Consider the following 24,830-nt stretch of genomic DNA (forward strand, 5'->3'; position numbering starts at 1 on the left):
GGGGAGTGAAGTAACAAGGTAAATAATCTTTTGCTTCTTCTAGTGGGGATGCATGAAATGGGTTGAGACAACTGAAACTCATAGAGACTGATGAATCTTGCTCTCAGTCACTGTTGAGAGATTACTCATTTTGGAAAGTGGAATATAACATATTTTTAGATCACTCCCTGTATTGTAATTATGTATGTGTTATATATTAATGATTAATTCAGAAAAACTTTGATCGGCACCAGAATAAGTAATAGTTATTCAAATACTTGGGGTTTTTTCTACATATGGTTTTGGGTTTTTTTAATCTGCCCCTCAATATGCAGCAGGTTTTGGTGATTAAGTATTTGGTTTATACATTTTGTTAATGAAAAACGTAATGGAGTTATAATTGCTTTTATAATATAAATCAGCATATATTTTAAAAATCACAACATAGACAAAATGACAACTATTTGATTTAGATTATTTATAGATACTTGTTTTCGACTTCAATTTTAACTGGAATTTTCCTTTTTATGCCAGAAACAGAAAAGCCACTTCATTCTTTTGACTGGCTCTGAATGAAATACAAGCAAGCCAGGGAAAATTGATTTCTCTAAACCATATGGTACGGTTGAAATAGAGTAATTTTCCAAGTCAGTCTAAGTATTTTGGGCTGAAATTCAGGAGTTGTCAAAGTATGGGATCAAATGAGGATAAGAATTAGTGTGTTAGGCAAGTATTTCCTAGAATCTCAGCTCCTCTTTAGTATAGAAGAGAAGAGAATAGAAGAGTTTCAGTTAGGAGAGACCTACAACAGTGATCTAGTCCAAGTGCCTGACCAATTAAGGGCTAAACAAAAGTTAAAGCACATTACTATGTACACTGTCCAAGTGTCTGCTAAATACTAACAGCCTTGAGGCATTTACCACCCCTTAAAGAAATCTGTTTCAGTGTTTAGCCACTGCATGGGTAAAGAAATGTTTCCTAACATTCCCTAACATCTTGTTGGAACCTCCCCTGGCACACATTCCCATGTCTTCTGGTCACTGGATCCCAGGGAGAAGAGATCAGTGCCTCCCTCTCCATGTCCCCTGCCCAGGGAGCTGTACAGAGCAATGAGGTCACCCCTGAGCCTCCTTCTCTCCAGCCCAGACAGACCCAGAGCCCGCAGCCCCTCCTCACAGGATGTGCCTTCCAGCCTTCCTCCAGCTCTGTTATCCTCCTCCAGACCATTCCAGGACCTCCTTCTCACCCTTCTCAGAGCGTGGGGCCCAGCCCTGCACACAGGACTCAGGGTGAGGGCAGCAGGGCTGAATCCAGCAGGATGATCCCAATCCCAGCTGGTGATGCTGTGTCTGCTGCTCCCCGGGATGGGGTTTGCCCTCCTGGCTGCCCGGGCACACACTGCTGGCTCACCCTGAGCTGCTGCCCACCAGCACCCCCAGAGCCCTTTGGCAGGCTGCTCCACACACACTCCTCTCCCAGCTTATACTCGTGCCCAGCCTTACTGCATGCCAGGGGCAGAATCTGGATTTGTTCTTGTTTAATTTCATGCCACTGATAATTACCCAGTGCTCCAATCTATTTCAGATCCCTCTGCAAAGCTCTTGTGACTTGAGAGAGTCAAAAGTACCTCCAATTTGGTATCATCAGCAAATTTGCCAATGGTGCATTAAACTCCTGCATCCTGACCATGGATAGACACACTGAATGGAAATTGCCCTACAATTGAATCTTGAGGAACACCACCGGTGACTGGTCAGAACCCACATGTACCCCCATGCACAACAGACTTTTGAACTCTGCACTTCAGCAAGTCCTTCACTCAGCACTGTGTACCTGTTCAGCTGAGCAGCTTACCCAGATGCTGTGAACAGCATGAAAAGCCTTATTAATATCAAGAAAAACTATGTACACTATCTTCTGTTCATTCACTAAACATGTAACCTTACACTGAAAGATATCAAAGTGCTTAAAAAGGGCTTTCCAATTGTAACTGCAGGAATTTTTTGACTGTGTCTGATGATTGTATTATTTTTAAAGTAATCTTCTACATACTTTGCAGGCATTGAGGTTAGACTAGCAGGTAATAGGGTTATTTCTTTTTTAAAAATGTTCAAATAAGTAACAAGAGAATGTACTTGCAGTCTGTCATTTATGCTAAGCAGATATCACAGATTGTTTCCAAAAGTGGCATTGACATATTTTCTTTCCAGTGAGTGACAAGTTCTTCTGTGTGAGTGTTCACAAAATTTCACTGAAAAAGCACTGAAATGATTGTAGTGATTTCGAATTAATCAGTCAATATTTCTGCATGCTGTGTATTGGGTAATCTGCTCTGCTATTCCACCTGAATGAATCTGAGCTTCACCATCCCCATCTAATTTATTGATATTTGTTGTAATTAATGAGTAGACATCATCTATGGGGTAATTTTTTCCCCAGTTCTGAGAAAGTATAATTTTCATAGAATACTGTAGATCATATAAACAAACACAATTACATTTTATTTTTTTAACCCAACACTTTATTGATCATTTCTTGAAAGAAGAGAACAAGAGAGGGAATTCATATTCATAGCAATTTTTCTCACATGGCCTCTTTCTAAAACAAAATCACATTGTTGCTCTTAAGGCACTTTGTAGTATTCTTTAAAGAAATCTTGCCAGCATATTTTCATGCCCACCCAGAGAGATGAAGTTCCTGGAACATTTTATCAGTTCAATGAGAAGCAAGGAATATAAGAGACACAGTGTTCTTTCAGTCAAATTCTTCCTGTTTTGATAACACTATCCTTTACAAAAATAAAAGGTCATCAGTTTCTGCTAACTCAAGGTTTTAGAGTAGCTGCGTAATTCAGATTTCAGTTTGAAAGAGAGATCTCCATCTGTATACGCAGATAAATAAATTGGGGGAGGTGCTGATTCTTACATATTATGTAAACATTTTTAAGACTTAACAAAAAATGTATTCCTTTAATAAAGTCAGGGAGTGACATGAAAAGCATCTCAGACCTTTAATAAGGTATTTTTGATAATGAAATATTGCCTATAACAATGACGTATCATAATTAAGTGCAACATGTGCTATAATGTACCATTAACATCTGTTGTATACCAGATATACACAGAGAAAGAGATGCTATGGATTATCAATTAAATACTTTCAAATACTCAATGGGATGGCTTCACCTCAGATTTGTAAAAGTCAGTTACCTCAGGGACAACCAGGGTTTTTCATCAAACCTTCCTGGAATAATGGATGTGAATGAGTTTCTGTTATGTCAATGTTTCATCTGGAAATGTGCCTTTTTCCTTAGAGATACATATTTTCTATGTAGCAAGTACTGAAGTTATCTGAAGCAGAAGGACACTTCTGTGTTGTTGCACAATAAGAATTCAATGACTGAAACAAAAAAATATATGCCTTCACAAGGTTCTGTTTGTAAGTTTTTGGGCTTCTTTTTTTTTTATATGTTTTTGTTTGGGGGGGGGGTTATGTCATCAGAAAAAATAGTATACAGTGGCTCCACTCTTTCATGTTTTTCACTTCCACTTTCCTGGGGAACTTATTCAATCTCTTGCAGATGTCCTAATTTTGTGCATAAAGTATGGATTATCTCAGGTCAGATCTCTGCTTTGGCGGGGGGGAAATTAAAGCTTCTTTTTGAGTCTTTGTTTTTGGATTTACCTGAGAGCAATAAGTACTTCAAATGTGAATTGTACAATCAGAAGGGTGAATCTTCAATTTAACTCAAGGAGGGTTAAAAATATCTTTAAGGCAGCAGACACCGTTTACTGATAATGCAGGAAATTAAAACAAGATGGGCATCCTTCTCAGCAGGTTTCCTCCTCTCCAAAGCCCTTCATGACGCTGTGTTTTTCTCCTGTGAAGTCTTGTCTCTACCCAAATCCTTTTCTACCCCAGACCTGACAACCCTACTTTGTCACCTGAAGAACCGGGAGTGCTGTCTGCACCAGAGACACCATCCAATGCCACTCCAGCATTAAGGGTGTCACTCAGCATCATGAGAGAGCTCACCTCCTTCACGGCTCTCCGCACCCCGCACCTACATCAGTGGGGAGACCCACCAAGGAGGGAAGGACACTGCTGACAGTTTGCAAAACTGAAGATTCTGCACACCTACCAAGAAGCAGAAAATGTCTGTACACAGTGGATTGCAACCTTCCCTCCCTCTTGCCACAGCATTTGTTTCCCACAGCTTTGCAAAGTTCTTGGCACAGCAAGATCCCATTCCAAAGGATGGTTGTAAATACAAAGCCAGTGTGAAGGAAATTCTCATGTAAACTTATCACTGGGCCAACTAGTCTACAATGAAAGATGAGAGGGAGCTCTATTATGCATGTCCAACTTTACCTCATCATTTTTTCCTGCCCATGTTTGATCTTTGGGGAAGGCAGAGGCTTTTTTCAGACAGAAGAACAATCTTTGTAATTGCCATACTGCTCCTGGGCTCAGGGTCACATTCCTTCAAATGTGGCCAGATAGCAGAGTAGGGATGTTTGTTAACAGAAACCAATCCCTCTTTCAAACATGCTCTTTCTACAAATAATATAAATTAACACAGTTATGGAATAACCATAAATGACAGACTACAGTCACAGAGTAAGTGAGTTTTTGAACAACAATGTATTAATTTAGTCTAAAAACATGTCCTATATTTCCCTTGAACATAAGGTAAAGGATAAACATAATTTGGTTTTTTTGGAAGTCCTTGATCATATTAAACAGGAGGTATTTTGCATTTCTATTGTCTTACAATGTTCTTTAGTGTTTTGGTAACCATCATGTGAAATATAAGAACTTGAGCTTAAGAAACCAGCCCACTTTAAATAAAGGCCAGAACAGATTGTTGATCTGAAAGGTTCATTTAACCTGAAACAGGCAATTTCAAGAGTTCAAACTTCATTTTAAAATTATTTTCTTTTGCTTCACTTTAGCTAATTTATGTCGTTTAAGTAGTTCATTTTATGGTGACATAACACTAACAATATATGGAAGCTAAAAAGGAAAAGTTGGGTCATTTTTTCCTTTGTGGGTATAAAGGTTCTCACAGAAGAAATGAGGTTAAAAAAATCATGCTTGAAGATATTTTTGTTTCTTAGTCCAGGTTTGCAGAAGAAGGTCTTAATTTGAAAGCGTCATCACTCTTTTTATTGAGAGGCATTGGATCATCCCTGTTTAAAATTGTAACACCAGGGATTTGGCATGAAAGTTCCTGCAGTTTTCTCCTCCTGCCTCTGCCCTCCCCATCCCTTGTGCTGCCATTACAGAAAATGCACAGGTTTTCTTCCAGCATTTTGTTAAGGCAATTTCCCAAGGTGCATACTTCTGTGATTGTCAAGTGGCATGCTAGCAACAAACTGACTGCAAGAGTAATAATAAAATAACAGATATTTTAAGGAAAAGGATCATGAATTGAACAAACAGTTTTCCTTGATCTGAAACAAAATGTTCAGATCAATTCTGGACACTTCAATGTTATTTAGTTATCATTGCTAACTAAATGGTGAAACAAAAAATTGTTTTAGAGTGAAAAATTGAAACACCTCACTTTGAAAATGTTAAAATTGTGTTCCAGAAAGCATCTCTTTGCCTTCAGCTTGAGCTGGTTAACAAATTACATACAAATTCAAGAATTGTTTTGGACATTCCAAACCTTTACTTTTTGGCAGACCTAATTCCAACCCTAATATTTCACACAACCAAAATCAGCAGTATAAGTGCAGCAACATTGAAGTTTACACTCTGTAAGCTCTTCTGAGTCCCCCTCAGATTTTGGGGTCAGCTTTTTTGATGTCAACAGACAAATTTAAATTTTCTTTTTCTTCTTGCTTTCCTCAGAGTATGAGTGAAAGAATGCATGGTAATGTAATTTGAATGTCAGTTAATGTACTCAGGCAGGAAATTGGTTTATGTCTTCAACAATTAGATTAAATAGCTGTTGTCAGCCCTATGAGGGTGGAGCTCTCTTATTCTAAATATGGCTCAGTGAAAACTGCTGGAAGTAAAAGTTCTCAGCCTTGATCATTTGTTTTCCTTAACCAAGCATACTTGTGTGTCTCTGAGGAGGAACAAAGTCCACCATGAAAGAGTCTCAAACAGGCAATTTCCTGTCAATATCTTCGGACACAGCAGGTAACTGGCAGGTCTGATGCTGGTGTGGGCAGCAGGAATCTCCCACTCTTGCTCACATAACTGTCAGTTTCCTCAGGATACCTCCACAGCACAACCTAATCACCTCCCTGTGGGAGCATGATAGGCAGAAGACACAGCACAGATTCTACAAAGTCTAATGCACCTGCTTGAATCCTTCCAGGAAAAAAGTCCAAATCATAAGATCATAGAATCAGAGAATGTTAAGGTGTTGGAATGCACCTTGAAGATCATCTAGTCCCAAATCCTCCTGCCATGGACAGAGACTCCTTCCACTATAACAGGTTTCTCAAGGTCTTATTCTACCTGGCCTCGAACACTGCCAGGGTTTGGGCATCCACAACCTCCCTGGACAACCAGTTCCAGTGTCTCACCATCCCCACAGTAAAAAATTTCTTCCTAATATTTAACCTAAATTTATCCTCTTTCAGCAAATACTCATTACTTCTTTTTTTCTCACTATTTCACAGTGATTGTGGGCATTAAAACTAATTTCAAAAACCATGGGCCATTGCAGTGATATTTGTTATCTTCTGAAGTGCATTGTTTTGAACCCTTCAAGATTGTTAGGACTTTGACATGCCCTTGGGCAGCAGCTGGCGAAAACCATTGCAGTTTGCTGGGGTGGCAAAGAGTTAGACAGAGTTATATTTCTAGCATGCATCTAGCCTACACCTCCCCTTCTAGCTGGGGTTAACAAAAACTTTATTTAACTCCATGAAGTCAGCTGGTTTGTTCCTAAGCAATGAGTTTTTATGCTAGATGGACTGATGCTAGATGAAACTCATCTGCTTCATCTACTTGTTGCTTTCATTGAGCAATAAGCCAGTTGTTGCCTGCATTTTCAGAATGTATGTGGGCTCATATATAAGCATATGTACTCATTGAGAAGTTATGGTTTTGATTAGAACAGATGCAACATAGTTTTGTTTAAATCACAAAGCAGCCAATAGTGAATTTTTTTCTATCATTCGTCTCATTACTGTATCTTCCTTTGCCCTCCCCTCATTATGTGTGTAGGAAAGGCTTGGATACTTTAGATATATCATATACACAGAGGGAAGTAAAAGTGAGATGGTTATAAATGTTATATTCTTTCTTAGTGCAAGGATGAATTTTCAGATGTTAGCCACTCGTGTAACTCAAGAACAACCAAAAAATAGTCACCTAAACTGTCCTTTATGATAGATATTTTCTTTGATCCTGGCATATCTTTGTCCATCTGTTACCAGAAAACATAAAAATCACATTTTCCATAGCTTCAGACCTTATAAGCAACCCCTTTTAGATGGCATGGGGCATCCAGAGGCAAGAAATGCAGCCAATGCCAGGTCAGACTTTGAACATGAGTAAACTCCATGAAGTCACTGATATCTCACCACAGGGGGGCTCATAACTCAGTGTAGTGCCTTGGACCACTGCAAGAACATTGTGTCAGGCAACTGAATGAAGCAATGTACCACCCTAAGAAAGTTCTGTGCTAAACTTTTCTGAAAGATAGGTCTCAAGCTGGCATAGGAAAGCTGCCAGCTTCAAGAAAACCCTATAATATTCAGGTTTCAAAATCTGTTTTCAAGCTCCTATTAAAAGCTGTATTTTGGAAGAAAACAGTGATGGGTTTCTTTCCTTCTTCAAAATACTATGTGCCTCAAATCTTAGCTATACAGGTGACTAGAGAAGATAAAATCAAGACTGAAATTAATTTGTATCACCTACTTCCATTCTGGTCCATCAACTTGTTTGAAACAACCTATTTTTTGAACCCATAATGCACACCTTCCTGTTATTACATGGAGTATTTTTCACCTAAAGTGGGAAGGTCTCCTGCACGATGTTTTATTTAGGAACCTTATTTACTGATCACTTGTTCACCTTTTTAGAGAGGCAATCTTTGTCCCATGCACATTATAAACATTGCTTTAGAACTATAGTAGGAGAGACAAATGCTAGCTGACTATGCTCATTGTGACTGTGATCAGGTGTGCCACAGCATCAGGGTACCCTCAGAACATCAACATTCACTTTTATATTCAGGCTATAACATGAAGCCCATTTGTTTTCCTGGAAATTTCTGGTAGAAAATCTGTTTTTAAATTGCTGGTCAATGTGAGGGGAGGAAAAAAGGATGTATTTGCACCAGTTTAAGAATTGTCAGAAACTCATAATATGTTTTAGTGGATTATATATGTGTGGATTATACAGTGGATTATACATACAAACATTGTATGTACATACACACACAGACTTATATGAGTCTAAACATGTGTGAATACATATATATGCATAAAATAGTGAGAATATCTACTGACATATGAGGTATAAGAGGTGCTGTACTGCAAGCAATTGAAATGAAAAGTACCTCCCACATAGCACAAAACTGTCTTCAGAAGACACAAACATATATAAATGTGGAAATTCCTTGCAATACTTTTTAAACTAAAATAATTAACAAACTATTAATACACCATCTGAAATATTCTTTGAAATGTGGAAATTCTCAATTCGGTACAATATATCTGCTTCTATTAAAAGAAGTGGGAATTGTAGTTAGCAAACCTGAGTGATCTGAATGTATCCCATACATTATTTTTTCATGGAAACTGGAAAGGACTTAGCAGTGAGTGCCTCAACTATATATCAGGGGGCACACGAAAAAGAGGAGGAAGTAGATGCAATGTCTGCCAACAAACTCTACTAATCTGTCTCCTCTGCTCCAAAGTCCTTCATCTGGAAGGAAGGCCTCAAATTTAACCTTTTAAGAGGCATTTAGGTGCCTAAGTATATTCACTAAATGCCATCTGGAATGCCTGTGAGAAGCCTCCAGTTCCCATCCCTGATGGATGGAGATCTATTGTACCTTATATATTTATACACAATCTTTGGGGTACAGAGAGGAGGTGGAATCTCTAGGAATCACAAGATAGAAACAATTTATTGGATTCTGCCTTACATAGATAGATACCAGTTCAGGTCACGATCCAAGTTACTATTTAGAAAAATTTGTTTTTGATTTTTGAAATTGCTTGTTATGGAGCAAAATTTCAGACATTTGGTTATACAAGCTCCAAGTAGCCAAAACTGCAATCTTTAATTATTATTCCTTGTGTTGTGTGGATGAGAGCACTCGCCTATTTTAGATCTTGTTTGAACTTCTGTGTAACTTCTAAAAATAATTCTCAATGCTACTTCAATTTATCAGCAATCAAGAATCTACTGTAGCATTTCACAAACTCTTTTCATACTGTCAATTACATACAATGGTCTAATTTTGCTTTTAATTTTTAAAGTTGCCTTGGTCACTTCTAGCTTACAGGCACTGACATCTGTGCTTTTCTCCAACAGACCAAACACATCAAGTGGCAATTCCTCACGTAGGTAGTCAGAGATTTCATAGCACATCAATCCTTAATCTTCTTGTTAGTCCAGTAAATAGATGGCAATCCCTGAACTTTTTTTCCAAATCGTGTTTCTCCGGCCTTTGATCACACCATTAGCTCATCTCTGATCCTTTCCAAAGCAGGACATGGTATTCCTGCATAGTATAAAGGAGTGATTTTATGGAACTCAGACACAAACAGTGAAACATTTATCTGCTGCAGTTGTTGAAAACTTTCCAGATTCACAGTCTTCCTCTGATCTGTTCCCACCTGTAGGCATGGGATGAGTTTTAGGTCTATGACTAAGTTCCTTCTAGAAGCTGTGCTAAGGCAGATGAAGGAGAGGGAGGGGATTCAGGGCACCACGGCTTCAGCAAGGGCATTCAGAGGGTAGTGATCAATGGCTCAGACCTCTGATGGACATCAGTGACAAGTGGGATCCCTCAGGGTCAATAGTGGGACCACTGTTAACACATTTTTTTATTAATGACGTAAACAAAGGGATCAAGTGCACCTTCAGCAAATTTGCAGTTGACACTGAGCTGAGTGGTGCTGATGACACACCTGAAGGACAGGATGCCATGCAGAGGCACCTGGACAAGCTCAAGAACTGGGCCCGTGGGTACCTCATGAGGTTTAACTAGACAAAGACCAAGGAGCTGCACCTGGGTCAGGGCAATCCCCAGTACCAGCACAGGCTGGGGATGAGCAGATGCAGAGCAGCCCTGCCCAGAAGGACTTGGGGGTGCTGGTGGGTGAGAGGCTGGACATGACCCAGCCATGGGCACTCCCAGCCCAGAGAGCCAAACGTGTCCTGGGCTGCATCCAGAGCAGCGTGGGCAGCAGGGGAGGGAGGGGATTCTGCCCCTCTGCTCTGCTCTGCTCTGGGGAGAGCCCACCTGGAACCTGCATCCAGCTCTGGGGTCCCAGCACAGGGAGGACATCAATCTGCCAGAATGAGTCCAGAGAAGAGCCACTAAGATAATTGGAGGGGTGGAGAAACACTTTTGTGAGAAAAGGCTGGGACAGTTGTTTCTTTCCAGCCTGGAGAAGGCTTTGGGTTGATGCTATTGTGACCTTTCAGTACCTGAAGGGAGTACAAGAAAGATGGAGAGAGATGTTTTACAAGAACATGTAGTGACAAGAAAAGGGGGAATTGATTTAACTGAAACAGATAGATAGTTTTGATTAGATATTGGAAAAAAAATCTCTTTTCTGAAGGTGGTGAGGCACAGGAACAGGTTTCCCAGAGAAGTTGTGGATGCTCCATCCCTGCAAGTGTTTAAGGCCAAGCTGGATGGATCTTTGAGCAGCCTTGTCTAGCGGAAAATGTCTCTGCAATATGGGCAGAGGGACGGGGTTGGAACTACATGATCTTTAAGGTTGCTTCCAACCCAAATAATTTTTTCATTCATCAATAAACCCCAGTAGAAGGCATGTCATGTTAGTTTACAGGTATTTTTATAGTAAGCTTATGCAAATTGTACTACAGGCCACTACTCTGATTTCCACATGTATAAATGACCCTGAACATTGTAAAAGATTTTTGTTTGCTAGCACGCAAAAGGAAAGTTGAGATGAATGTATTTCCCACAGGTGTCCTTCCACTCAGTGCATGTACCTTTTCCCCTCATTTAGTAACTCTCTTGCATGAGGTTTTAAGAAGCATGTTTTTAAACAGCCCACAATTCAGCCCACTGGAACTTGGTAAGGAGACTGAAGGGGGCTTATAAGTAGGATAGCCAGGTGTCTGTGTGATAGTATTTTTATGTACAAATTAATGCCTTCAGATTAGAGGTGTTTTTTTAAAAGAAGCCAAATCTAGAATGTTTTTGGGTTTTTTAAATACAAGATACGTTGAATAAATTTTTTATTATCCAGATAAATTTGGGAGCTGGTCTTTACACATTCATAGGTAAGTCTGGCAGAGTAACTTCGTCCTTTTGTAGGACAGTGGAATATTATCAACACAAAAAGGATATTTCATAGCAACATGAGGCACAACCTAGTATATTCAGAGAACAATTTACTATAATCAAAGACAGTTACAGTTTTGTATTTTCCATGTAACTTTTCCTGAAGGAATGATAGTAAGAATGCAACATTTAAAACAAGAGCACTGTTAAGACATTCCTTATCAGTTCTGAACAGGATTAATTTTAACGATAATTCCACTTGCCTACACAGTGTTCTTAGATGTGAAAAAACCCCATGGGATTAGGCCAAATATTGTCATGGTAACTAAAAGAGAGGGAAATAACTCTAAAACAGTTTCCAATAAGCAAGAGCAGCTACCATTCCATCAGTAGCCTTCAATAGAACGTGACATCTGTTTTTCATTTGTTGTTTCTAGGCTTGAAGAAAAGCAGGATAATTGGAAATAGTATGATGTTCCGGGAACATATTGAATGGAAAGACTCTTAGTGCTTTTTAAATATTGGTCCGTTTATTTTTAAAAACAACTAGCTTGTACCTTCTTTCACCATTTGGAAATTGGACAAGTTAGTCGGAAAATTTTCTGGACTCATCTATGCTCAAGCAGTGAAAGATCAGAGCAAGCTTCTTGCTTTAATAAGAACTACCATTTAAAGTGAGAAGTGGAGGACACCTATTTTTGGAAACTGAGAAGATGTAAATGAATTAATTGTATGAAATTATGTGATTACTTCATATGGGGGATAAAGTAACCCAAAGAGGAAATATGTACCAGTATTGGTGTTTTCTGCTTCTTTTATTCAATACACCACTGTGTCTGAAACACGAATTTAAAATAGTACTCATAAATGTACTGATAAGAAACAAGCAGACAAAAATCCAGTTGTGGAACTTGAAGTCGGGGGAAAAAATTGGAAAAATAAGTCACAGTTTTTACCAGCAAGGGTAGTTACCAGTGAAACAGTGTATAATTGAATTTTACCACACATTAAGTATTTAATAAACTATTTGGAACATTTCTAAGAAGTTGATCATGAACTGTTAAGTGTGCTCTACCCAGTATTAGAAAACCTTGTTTGCTCAGCCAGGCTAGACAAAGCACACACAAATAAAAGCTCTTTTGTCCTATCAACCCATGAGATGTTTATACACCAACTTATCAGCTAAGAGGTTGATTTCAGGCACTCACAGTTTTGCAGTAGGAGCTCACAAGTTAGTGTATGGTTAAAAGCTTGGACATTTGGTAGGAGTTAGAAAAAGAGAAGAAACAATGATTTTATTTTATTTATCCTGAATATTATTTAACTGTGTCTTCATAACAAGGAAGCAGAAAAAAAAAGAGAGAATAATAAAAACTTAAAGCTTACCTGATGTTTCCTAAATCAAAATTCTGAAGGATAATACTGTACGAAAGACTTGTTGATATATGCTTTGTGAAAAATAATCTAAATACATTTCATACACTGGCCACCTCTGCAGCTTCTTGAAACCTCACATTTCAAGGTCTGATAAGGGTCAGTACAAAGGGTGTTGCTTCACTCACTTGTAATTTTTTGTGAAAAGGTCATGGCACCCAAAACACTTAAGTCAAGAACCAATAAAGAGTAATAAACGAACACCTTTCAGTTTGTAAGATTAATCAAACCAAAATACCCCCAAAACCCAATACATCACCAAGGCAAAAACCTCACAGATCCATTCCCAAACCATTTAAACTAAAGCATTACTGCAAAATGGCTAATTTCATGGGCAATGTGCTACTTGTGCTATTTTTCTCTCTTCATACTGACAAAAATGTAGCTATAAATTATTGTTAGCATCAATTCTTCCACTCCTATTCATTCAGGTAATCTCTGGGGCAACACTAGGGTGGCCAAATAACTATAGATAATGTGCTAGATGCAATTTCCAATTTGAAAGCTCCACTGTAGGAGCACTTTTCCAAAAGGAACATATAATAAAAATAAATTTATTTCAGGCTGCACTCTGTATTTGAAATTATATACTGACATCGTCTTACGCATGTTTGGCACCTGATTTTAGTGCATCCTGATATCTTTGACCTTGCCCACTGCTGAATTGTGTGGTGACATGACTCATATCTTTTGAATTCCCTGGCCCAGGATCAGGTTGCTCATGCGTGTAATCCATGCTGTTCCCAGATATTCTCCAGGTAGGGATGATAGAGAAACTGCTGCTCAGCTTAGGCTCACTGTCCTGCCTGCTGAGGAGACTGTTATTATAACAGCTGTGTTTACCAGCTTTCCAGCAGCCAGGAAATTTATAACATTAGGGCAGTTCAGGTACAGTCATATCTTATTAGTGTGCACAACAGCAAAAACAAACTGCAAGTCATAAAAATGCTTGAGTGTGGGGGTCTTTGTTTATAGAGACATTTCAAAAATAAAGCTCACTTATTCTTGTGACTATTTGTCACAGCAAGGCCAGCCTTAATTTTTTTTCCCAGTTTTATTTTTCCTTACCTCTCTGCTGGTTTGAGGCTTTATTGCCTTCAGTTATTTGCCTGAATAGCAACTTCATACACAGAAAAGACAGCTAATAGGCAGTGACCATCACTAATGGGGGGCAAACACTGAGGAATTTCATTCTTGATGATTGACCATCAAGTACATGGTGGTTTTGTCACCCTCATGCTCATGTCAGACTGTATGAATCTGACCTGCTAGGCTAGGGCAGGTGAAAATTAGTGAGCATGAGGCAGCCTACATATGGGCCAGGTTCTCATGGAAACTGTCTCTCCAGCCCATTGTCCACTGGCTCACTGCCCCACTTGCAGCTCTCATTACTCACTGACCTACTGTCCCTCTTGCAGCTCTCACTGCCCACTCCATTGCCTCCAGGAATCAAAAAACAGCATGGGGAATGTCTATGGATGTTTTCAATCCCTGCTGCTTCAGCTCCCAAGAATGCTGGTGTTGGAGAAGGGAGAACTTATGGTTGGAGAGAAGAAGCCACAGGCACAGCCGTAGTTTTTTATTGCTGTATTGATTAGAGGACCAACTTCAATATGTAGAAATAATAATAGACATAGAGATGCCAGCTGTGGAAATCTTCTTAGATAGCTGGAGATTATGTAGTAGGGCTGGAAATGAAAGAGGAAACTGATTTATTCTCACTGTTCATTACTGCAATTCAGAGCAATTTATTTAAGGCCACTATCCCATTCTAAGGGAAAATGCAAACATTAATCTTCATATACTGTATCTTGGAAACCAGTGTTCTCGACAATTAGTTTGCTAATTGTCGAGAACACTGGTTTTTTATGTGCAGTCTTTTCATATTCAGCAAGAAGGATAGTAGTCTAATCATCTGTGCTGTACATATAGGCTTGAGTACACACCACAGTTTAAACAAACAGGAGATGATTGCTGTCTTCACATTGATGATACCTTCAGTATGCGTTTAGGGTCAACTTTTATTCATTTCAAATAGTGCTTCTATTATTAGGTCTAAACCCACAATAGTACAACAGGAAACTCACATCTCCTGCTTGGGTTGTACAGAAGCGCTTGTGGTAAGACTAAGACGGAGATGAGTACAGGCCATCTTTAAATGTTTGCCTTTTAGGACAGATTCTGATGTCCCTGTTAGTCAGGGCACCTCTAGCTTACCTGTCCAAAGCACTTCCCTTGTGCATTTCAATGTGCAGCTGTATTTTGACTAAGGCGTGCATGTCCCATGTCCCATGATCCTGAAGACCTAATCTTTGCTTTACAAGGGAATTTAGATTCACCAAGCAGGAGCCCATCCTTCTCTACATGGAACTGAAATAAACACCACCAGAGACAGTGAGGTAGGTGAAAAGCACTGACTTCTGACTTCGTTTTGTCACTGTGAAAATATCCCTCCTCTTAGACAATACGAACCTGTGTAACCTCTCCCACTGCCAAAGAAACATGGAGAAGATGTCCCACAATACCAAGAAAGACTAAAAGCTCAGGTTTTGCCTGTTCTGGTGAACCTAGAGGATGTCACCAATATTTTCAATATGATGGATAGTGAGATTTTTCCTCCTTTACATTATTTGGAATTTCTTTTCTGCCTTAGAGGTCAGACTAGAAGCAATAGGTTTACTCTGCTGGAGATGATGATAAGTGAGGTAGAAGTCAAGCCACCCAAGGACAGAGACATGCCCATCTTAATGATGTTACATACATGTTAATTCCTGATATCCTAAGTAGCTGCTAAATAATCACATGATGCTTCAACAGCATTAGTGAATAATATTTAAAGGACACTGAAGAGACAAATAATGTGCAGGTGGTAGATAAGAGCACCAGTTAATGGCACAATTCCTGGACAGTCTTCATATGCTCTTTATAAACAACCTTTCCCTGCAAAATTCTTCTTCCTTGATGCATTTCATATCAAAGACAAAAAAAAATTAATGCATCAGGAGCAAACCCTCAGAAGTCTAATCAAGACTTATGTGACCTTGTGCTCACCACTCCATCTTTCCAATGGTTCTCTGTCCAAGCCTGGCTCCTTGAGTTTGCCTGAGCCAAATGAACTGGGACATTTGCAAGACCAGGTCTTCCTGCAGGTCACATTTCACTTTTTAACCTTGGCCCTGATGGTAAGCCAGTGTCATGCAGGATCACAGGTCACTTGCTACTTGGTAGAGCCCTGCAGTTGTGGTTTTCCTCTGGCCTCTGAAAGATAGGCAACCTTTCAATGCTTCATCCCTCCCTACTGGCTGCTCTTGCATGGTTTGTGGTTTATTCTCTAAATGTCTGTGAGAAGATTAATAGTGTTACTGCTAATGGCCTCCTGGTAGTAACTCAATATCCACAAGGGCTCTCAAGGACAGCTTTTCTCACACCCACATGCTCAATCTAGAGATGTCAGAGAGAGGAGAGGGTAACTAGGGAGGCAACTCCCATCCCTGAGCTGCCTGTGTCCCTCTGCTTGCATGCACAGTCACACATACATGCGCAAGCCATGGCCACCCCATATCCTTCCACCAGCCTGCTTGCTTCCTCACCTTTTATGCTCTCCAGCCCTGTACGAAGCAGCCCTGCAGAGAGCACCTCTAATACTCATGGTGTCCAAGGAGGGGTCCCCGTGGGCAGCCAGCATTCATAACAACACAGAATTAACTACTCCCAGTCATCATAAGCAGAATCATTATGTGTATCCCTTATCCAAATATTAAGAAAAGGCTGAATTTAGAGCAACAGTTTGTAAGCTTAAATAAAACTTCTGTGGACAGCAGTGGTCCCAGGACTTGTGTAGACTAGGACTGCTAGAGAATCCCAGGAGACCCTGACAGATGCAGTAAGCAGAGTCTGAATCAATTTAGAATTAGTCTTTGTCCTCTCTTAAGTTTTAAGTATAATGAGGAAAAAGCACTCATATTCCACTTTTGGACAACAGAAGTGAAAGTCTGTGCCTGGCCTGCCCTTAAATTTTCCTGCACAGAGTCACTACCTACAAAAAATAAAGTCTGGCTCTGTGTTTTTTCTGTCTGATAGTACCCACTTGTCTTGCGCAAAGCAGACCAGGGAAACAGCAGCAAACAGATTATAAAGCTGACATCTACCCCCATTGGCTGCAGACTTATACGGAGGATCAGTGATTGGTACCAGCTGGAGATTTGGCCACTGGTCTGCTTTGTGTAGCACTTCAGAGATTAACTTCTGGATCAACCAAAGTGACTTCTAAAGTTATATCTATTTTGTTAGATATAACTGCTGACTGAAGAAAAAGAAAATGAAGAAACATTTCTTGGAACATAAAAATGCTTTGTTTAGAGTTTGGACTTCGAAATCACAAGAACATGCAGAATCTTCATGCAAGTAAGAATTCGACCAGCTTTGCATTTGTCTCTAATCCAACCTCTGAATGTTGTTCAGATGGAATTTCAAGCCAGAGCTTCTGCATCCAAGAATTCTCTTTAATTCCTGGCTCAGGATGGACAGACTAAGAGTGCTTTCTCCTCACCATCTCTCTGAGTGGCAGCTGAAAACACAAGAGAAATGTTATTTTATGTCAGTTGACAAGAGTTGTGTCTTGTGCCATTTTATGTTTTGGGTTGGGTTTGGGTTTGTTTTTTTCTCCTTGATAAATCAAAAAAGATCACCCAAACAAGATGATCCAGAAGGAAATTCATTTTTAAAATAGCATTTCACTTAAGCAGGTTCCTATAGGGAGGCATCGGGAGGGGTAACAATGAGCCACCTAGCAGCAAACATGGAGAAAGGCTGCGGGGAACCAGAAGCAGGTCCAAGGGCAGCATTTCTCCCTTGCACTCTGCTCCTGCAGTACTCCTCTGCGGCCAGAAATCAGACAGCATCAGCCCTCACGTGTCCTATCCAGATGTAGGTCCATGTCACAGCACTCTTAAGTTTTTCACCAAACATACCTTTGATATGCTTGGGGAACAGAAGTTTACTTCTTGCCCACCTCAAGACTTTTGCTGTTTTTTTGGTTGAAAGAACTTTGAGATAATAGCCTATGTGCAGTAGTGTACATAACCATGGGATGTTCAGGGAAACAAGCATTGGTTGTAACTCTCTTGTAACTCAAAGAGAGCACATCTACTCAACAGACAGTACATTCATCAGTCACTCTTACTGCATCCCTTCACCTGGAATCATGATTTTCTCTGGCAATGTGCCTTGGGAGCAATACAGGGAGGAAAGCATCCATCCATCAAAGACTACAGCTATTTTGCCCATAGTTGCTTCACCAAGAACTTTCATGTCAGAGCTGAAAGCAGGCTGCCCCTGGATCTGCAACCTCAATTCCAGGCCTGTCATTTAGAGAGGAGAAAGAGAAGCTTGGTGTGAGTGGGAAAAATATACTTATTTTGAAAAATAGAGGTTAAAAGTTCTGCTCTGTGGTCTGTTAGCTGAATATCAGGATTTATTATCAAGTATGGCAGTGTAGCTTGTATCTAAGAGAGATGCTGTAGATTAAGAGAAGATAATTATTTGGATTTGTCTCAATTTTTTGCTTTGCAGACTGGAGGCTGATGAGCCTATAACCTCGGAAAACATGAGAGACACAGACTAGAATCTCTCCAACACTCACCTTAGAAAGTAAAGCAGACCCATGACCCCTGTAAGGTCAATGGGAGTTTTTCCACTGACTCTAGTAAAGTCTGGACTTCACTCTGAATTTTCCATTATGAAGGCCAAATTTTCCCCTCAATTTATGAAGCATGGTATTTTCCCAGCTTCAGTGCATGCCATCTCTTGTTTTCAAATGAGGCATTCGAAAGCTGAAGTACACCTCTGTGAAACAAAGAGCAGGATAAGAGGATTAAATGAAATATGCTTATAGCAAGGGTCATAATGTTCACTTTGTTTGGTAATTCCACTTTGTGGCCAATATAAATGCAAAACATAATATCTCTTGGAGATGCGATGTAGTCTTAGAGAAGGAGGATCACTGACCTTATGTTCAGGATGAACAAACTGACATGAGCAAAGAAATCCATGATGCCTATCTCCCATTAACTGTTTGTTTACAAAGTTAGCCTTGTAAATTTACTTGAGAAAATAGTAGATTTTGAAAGAAAGCATTTCCATAATTCTCTGCAGTTCTGCTGCTCCTGCAAGTCCATCAGGATATCCGATTCAATGGGGTAGGAGCTCCATTTTTAATGTCTTACATTTTAATTATAATAAGCAACTGTCTTTTTCTTCTTTTCATGTTTTCAGGCTTAATAGCAATAGTACAGAAAATCTGTCATCTCACAGATCTGGATTCAAAATTAAGAATGGCAACAACATGCAAGACTCTATTATTTTTTGACCACTTTTAAACTTTTGAACTGCAAATGCTTTAAGGTCCCAGGACCAAGTACTAAATCTGCCTTTAATTCTGGGACCCCAGGGTTACTTTGTGGTACATTAGCACTTTCAATTCTAATGTGATCATTTTCAGCCTGAGGCTGAAACAAACCATTTATGGGAGCATACTAAGCAGTTTGATCCTTTGCTCACCAGAGAAATGAGTACAGTGATTAAAAAAAAAATCCATACAACAGAGCCCTGGATGTACATAAGGGCTAGATTGTATGCTTAAGAGCAAAGTAGGCAGGAGAGTACATGAAAACATATACTTGGGCTCAATGGCTCTCAATGAGCATTAGAGGTCACAATGCAAAAAGCAATTCGACATGAGAAATTACACTGATGTGATAACAAAGTTAATAAGAGCAATGAGTGTATAAACAAGGAAGAAGTGATTAGGAGAGGAGATTAAGGTAATTTTATCTCTCTGTACAGTGCAAAATTGACTACTAGGAGAATTCTTCACAGCTGTAAAATATCACTGAAAAATCCCAAAGAAACTCAAAACTCATATTAGGACTGAAACAAGTAGAGCATCTTCCAGACAAAACCAGTATAAATTTTCCTTATCTTCTCAGAAAATTTTGGAATGCTCAGAAGAAAAAAATCCAAACAAAAAATCTCTCAAAAATAATCAGAAGATACAGTACATAATCTTTGATACAGTGTACTTTGATAGAGTGGACAAGCCAGCATGTGGAAAAAGGTCCAATGTATTTAGATAAAAACACATCTTTCCTTACTTGATCCAAGATCAATGATTAGACACTGTTCTAAGGGGAGTGACAAGTATTTGCCTCTCCCTGTGTTGACTTTAGGTCTAGCTGCCTGACAGAAGAGCACACATAAATAAAACAGAGTTAATGGAGCAAGATATAGTCATAACTAGATGAAATGTAATGGCCTGTGATGTACACAAGGTCAAACTAGATGATCTAATTCTGGCCTTAAACTTCATAAATTGTTTCTCACAGCTGCCCTAATGATCTAGTTGCCAGTTTAGACTTGAGTTGGCTATGAGTTTTCGACACCAATTTCATTGCAATAGCAGCATCCAGGACAATTTCAGGGCCAGAAGCACTGCAGGTGGCTGAGAAATGTTTTGTACCTGGTGTCCCATGCATGTCAGGAGTGGCACAATGTAGTGATGCATGGCACTTGGTTTTCAGGATTTTTGTTTCTGGAGTCTTCGTGGTTTCATTGTCCTGGTTAGCTTGTCCCCAGAAAGAAGCATGTTTCAAAGAATCTGATTTTCCAAACTAATTGTTAGGAAGCCTGTGAGCTGGTACTCATATCTGTGGGGCTGTACATGTACCTGAGCATAGCACTGCTCCAGTGCTGAGCAGGCCACAAGTCCCCGTAAAACCTCTATGGAGCAATACCTAAAACCAGTTATTTTAGGTAGATGGAGGCCTGAAGGCTGATTTTCTCATTTGAAAAACAGTCTCATTGTTTACTACATCAGCTGGCTGCACCTTGCTGCAGGTGCTTTGTACAATGGGGAACACGCTTTTCTTCTCCATCCCATAAAGCTCTCCCATTTATTAGCATTTTTGTGCAGAGTGGTGTATTTGTTGAGGGATTCAATTTCTGTAGGCATCACAACAAAGATAGATGTCCATCAAGTCTGTTAGAAATTAGCAATATCCTTTCATTCAAATTTAATCACAAGTGAAGTTTAACTTGCATTTGTGAAGGATGAGGCATTCAGATATGGTTTTATGGTTACAAAACACATGTAATGATTTTGATACTGGAGCCAAAAGGACATCATCAGACAGGAAGAAAATTGTCTCCTTGGTAATATTTAAAATACTTTCAAAACTAAATGCCTTGAGTTGATGCGTTCCTAGCTCCTGAAGGGCATAGTAAATTCTCTAATGTATTGGAAATTATATCCAAATGTAATCAGCAAAAGCACTGGTACAGTTTATTTCCAGATGAGACCTTGAAATTCTGCCGTATTTTTCAGATATCATTGTTACACTATCATCCCGTTAATTAATTATTTAACACAATTATCCCTTCTTGCCCTCCATAAGTGAGCAGTTTACTTAGTTATACACAAAATCATAGGCTGATACAATTTGCTGACTAGAAAAATCACTGCTGTTTTTTTGTATTTATTTGTGTAGAAACACATACATACAGACACGTTTGGTCTTATTGCATAGCTGATAAACGATAATTGATTTACAAAGATTTTCTGGATACTTTAATGTACCATTATACTAAGAACATTCTGATTATAACAAAAAGCACAAAAATTTAAATGGTACTTGTGCATCTGCTTATGTGTATATGTGATTTTCCGTGCTGGTGTAAAATGCATGGGGTATTTTTACAATTGCAAATATCTATTGCAATTAAAATTTAAAATAATTAAAATTAATAAATAGTGAAATAATTATTATTTTTAAAATAAATTACTGAAAATATTTAGTTATAAAATTATGCGACATACCACAGTTCCAAAATACTTATAGGTATAAAATGTAACTGCAAAAACTAGATGAAATGTAATGGCCTGTGATGGATCCTTAAACACCTTTTTGATTACTAATGCCCCATTTGATTTGAGACTTGACTTCAGGCAGTCACCTCATTGCAAATACTTCTGTGGGCTTGCTTGGGACAAATTAACACATTTTACATAAAAAAATGAAAGGTCCTGGGCTTTGGCACACACTCTGAGCCATGCCAGAGTGAGACAACAGAATTCAGTCTAGTTTTGCTCTGCTTTCTTTTCTCTACACTACAAAGGCATCTGTGAAGGAAAGTAAAACAATCTTTTTTAGTGGTCTTTAAAGTTTTTTGAGGCACATCAAATATGCAGTAGCAATTGAATTGTACCCTAAAATGTCAGCAAAATTTTAATTAGAAGAAAGAGAATCTTAAATGTATCCTTTGCCATCAAAAAAGTGTAATTAAAAAAAATCTTATCAGGAAAATGCACCAAATTTCAGAAGCCGCCACTGATTTAACTAATGATGAAATCCTTTTGAAAATTATAGTCATGTGCTTTGATAAACATTATAAAATCTATTATTACTAGGTCCATTACTAGTCCTTCTTCATTCAGTGAAGTTGAAGTACTTTGGGAAAATTTAAGGAAGAAAGAAAATCTGTTGTGAATTAAAATTCTGGAAAAATTATACATCTCCATAAAATTTGTTATTAAGCAATTTTTCATGTGAATTTTACAAAAGCAACTGAAAATTCAATCAACTCTGTTTTATGGATTTAATTACTCTTTTAAATAGTTTATTTTCAGTGGTTTTATTAGTTTTCAAATACTGAGAAGAAATTATCATATGCTCATAATAATTTTGCTCTTTTCCTTAAATCAGTATTTTCGATTAGCAATATTTCTTTCCCTCTTTTCTGTACAGAGACATTTCTGACTGACATAAAGCAGATGAACTCAGCAGCCTGTTCCTACACCCTTAGGAGGAAATGAAAATAAAAGGCCAAAACAGAGAAAAAAATATTTCAAACTGCCGTAAAACAAAATGAAGCTCTTGGCAAGAATTTGTGTAATATATCTAGCAGTTATAAGATTATCAACCAAACCTCACTGCTTTTGTTAATCTACTATGAACCTTTGTCTTTCTGGTGAGATTTTCAGGTTCTGTGAACAATACATGGAGATTGCAATGATGGCCACCTGTCCTCTTCAAGCTTATTTCACCCATCATTACAGCTTTGGCACTAATTAGAGGGAGGTAATAGATAAAGATAAAATGCAATTACTACTATGGAAAGTACAAGACTTTATTGGTGTACCAAATTTTTTGGTAGGCAATTTTCACTTGCTGCAGACACAATGAACATTTTCTCTCAATTTCAGCTCTAATATAATTTCCTTCTATAGTATTTCTAATAATGTTCAAAACTATCATTCTCATAACAACTGAGAAAAATTAGCTAGCACCATGTAATTTTAAATTGCATTGGGTTTTTATTTAAAGGAAGCCTTTTGCCTCTGTTTTCCCCATTTACTTGGGCAAAGCAGTGTTTGGAGGTTTTGGAACCTCTCTGAAAGCCAAGTGTCTGCTAAGGAAGGCAGGAGCCTCCCTTGGAATAGAAAATGTAAACCCCCTCCCACTAAATTATTAGAATTTTGAAATTAAGGGGGTCTCAGGCGAAGAGATGAGGATAGGAATAACATTTTTTTACTGGCGTTTATGATAAAGCAAACAAGCACCCACGGCTGCGGCACCGACACCAAGCAGGCCCCGGGCCCAGTCCCGGCCTGCTCGGCCGCGGGCCCTTTCCCTGCGCTGCAGTTCCGGGCACGGCCGGCAGGGGCGCTGCTGCTCCCGGGGCGGGGCGGGGGCGGGGATTCCCCGCGCCTGCAGGGGGCGCTGTGGCGCGGGCTGGGCAGCGCGCGGGGATGGCGGCTCGGCCCAGCCGGGAAGGGAGGGAGGAGCGGCTTCGCCTCACGGCCCTGGGGCAGCCGATCCCGGTGCCCCAGCAGGGCTCTGAGGAGCACCAAGCTGGGACGGCAGGGTCTCGGCAGGCAGGCAGGGAGGGAGGGAGGAGCGGCTTCGCCTCACGGCCCTGGGGCAGCCGATCCCGGTGCCCCAGCAGGGCTCTGAGGAGCACCAAGCCGGTACGGCAGGGTCTCGGCAGGCAGGCAGGGAGGGAGGGAGGGAGGAGCGGCTTCGCCTCACGGCCCTGGGGCAGCCGATCCCGGTGCCCCAGCAGGGCTCTGAGGAGCACCAAGCCGGGACGGCAGGGTCTCGGCGGGCAGGGGGAGCGGGGCTGCAGAGCAGCGAAAACTCGGAGCGGTGCTGAAGAAGCGGCAGGGGCAGGGCAGAGGCGGCCCGGCTCCCAGCAGCGCAGGGAGAGGCGAGCTCAGGATCCCGGGCACCCAACAGTCGGGGATGGGTCCCTCTATTAGTGAGAGAAGTTATAATAAGGGCTCAGTTCAGTGGCTGCTCTCACGAGCAGAGGCTCACCTCATGCTGAGGGAGAGAGAGAGAGAGACAGACAGACAGATAGACAGAGCAGCAGCCCCAGCCTCATCCCTTACCTGCCCAATTCCTGCGGTATCTCTGACCCTCAGAGAGAAGCTCCCAGATGAGAGAAGTGCAACCAGATGCCGTCCTCCTCCGAGCTTGGCCGCTTCTTTTGCTGTCTTAAGTACCCAGTTGTTAGTGTTTCCTAGCAACTTATGGGAAAAAATTCTGTAAGTAAAAATGAACAAAAGGAAAGACACATAACTCTCAACAGAATCCTGCACAACTTCTGGGGTGTAGCAAAAAAAGTTGTAAGCAGCTTTGTGATTACTTTGACAAAAGATGCTCCAAAAGATGTTGTATTATTTGAGTGTTGATGCGCCAGCTGGCTCCAGATGTTTGCATTGTATTGCTTTTTAGGAATGGCTGTGCAGCCATGCATGACATCCCTGTCTCCCTGGTTCTACTGGTGTTACTCTGCCTCTATAGATATCTGCCCTCATTTTCTGGTGATAGTTATGAGAGGTGGAACTACATGATCAGCAGACCACACGATACTATAAAAACCACAGGAATAAATA

General features: G+C 40.0%; 1 long non-coding RNA gene across 1 annotated transcript; it reads right to left on the reverse strand.

Annotated features, from left to right (window-relative positions):
* Positions 1 to 12,056: 12,056 nt before the first annotated feature.
* On the reverse strand, positions 12,057 to 24,408 carry LOC131095661 (uncharacterized). Its single transcript, XR_009115904.1, has 4 exons — positions 24,324 to 24,408; positions 18,519 to 18,721; positions 17,322 to 17,444; positions 12,057 to 14,565 (listed from the first exon to the last, which is right to left on the reverse strand). It is a non-coding gene; the product is annotated as an uncharacterized LOC131095661 (long non-coding RNA).
* Between the last annotated feature and the right edge of the window lie 422 nt (positions 24,409 to 24,830).

Source organism: Melospiza georgiana, chromosome Z, assembly GCF_028018845.1.
Source record: "Melospiza georgiana isolate bMelGeo1 chromosome Z, bMelGeo1.pri, whole genome shotgun sequence".
NCBI classification, from domain to species: Eukaryota; Metazoa; Chordata; class Aves; order Passeriformes; family Passerellidae; genus Melospiza; species Melospiza georgiana.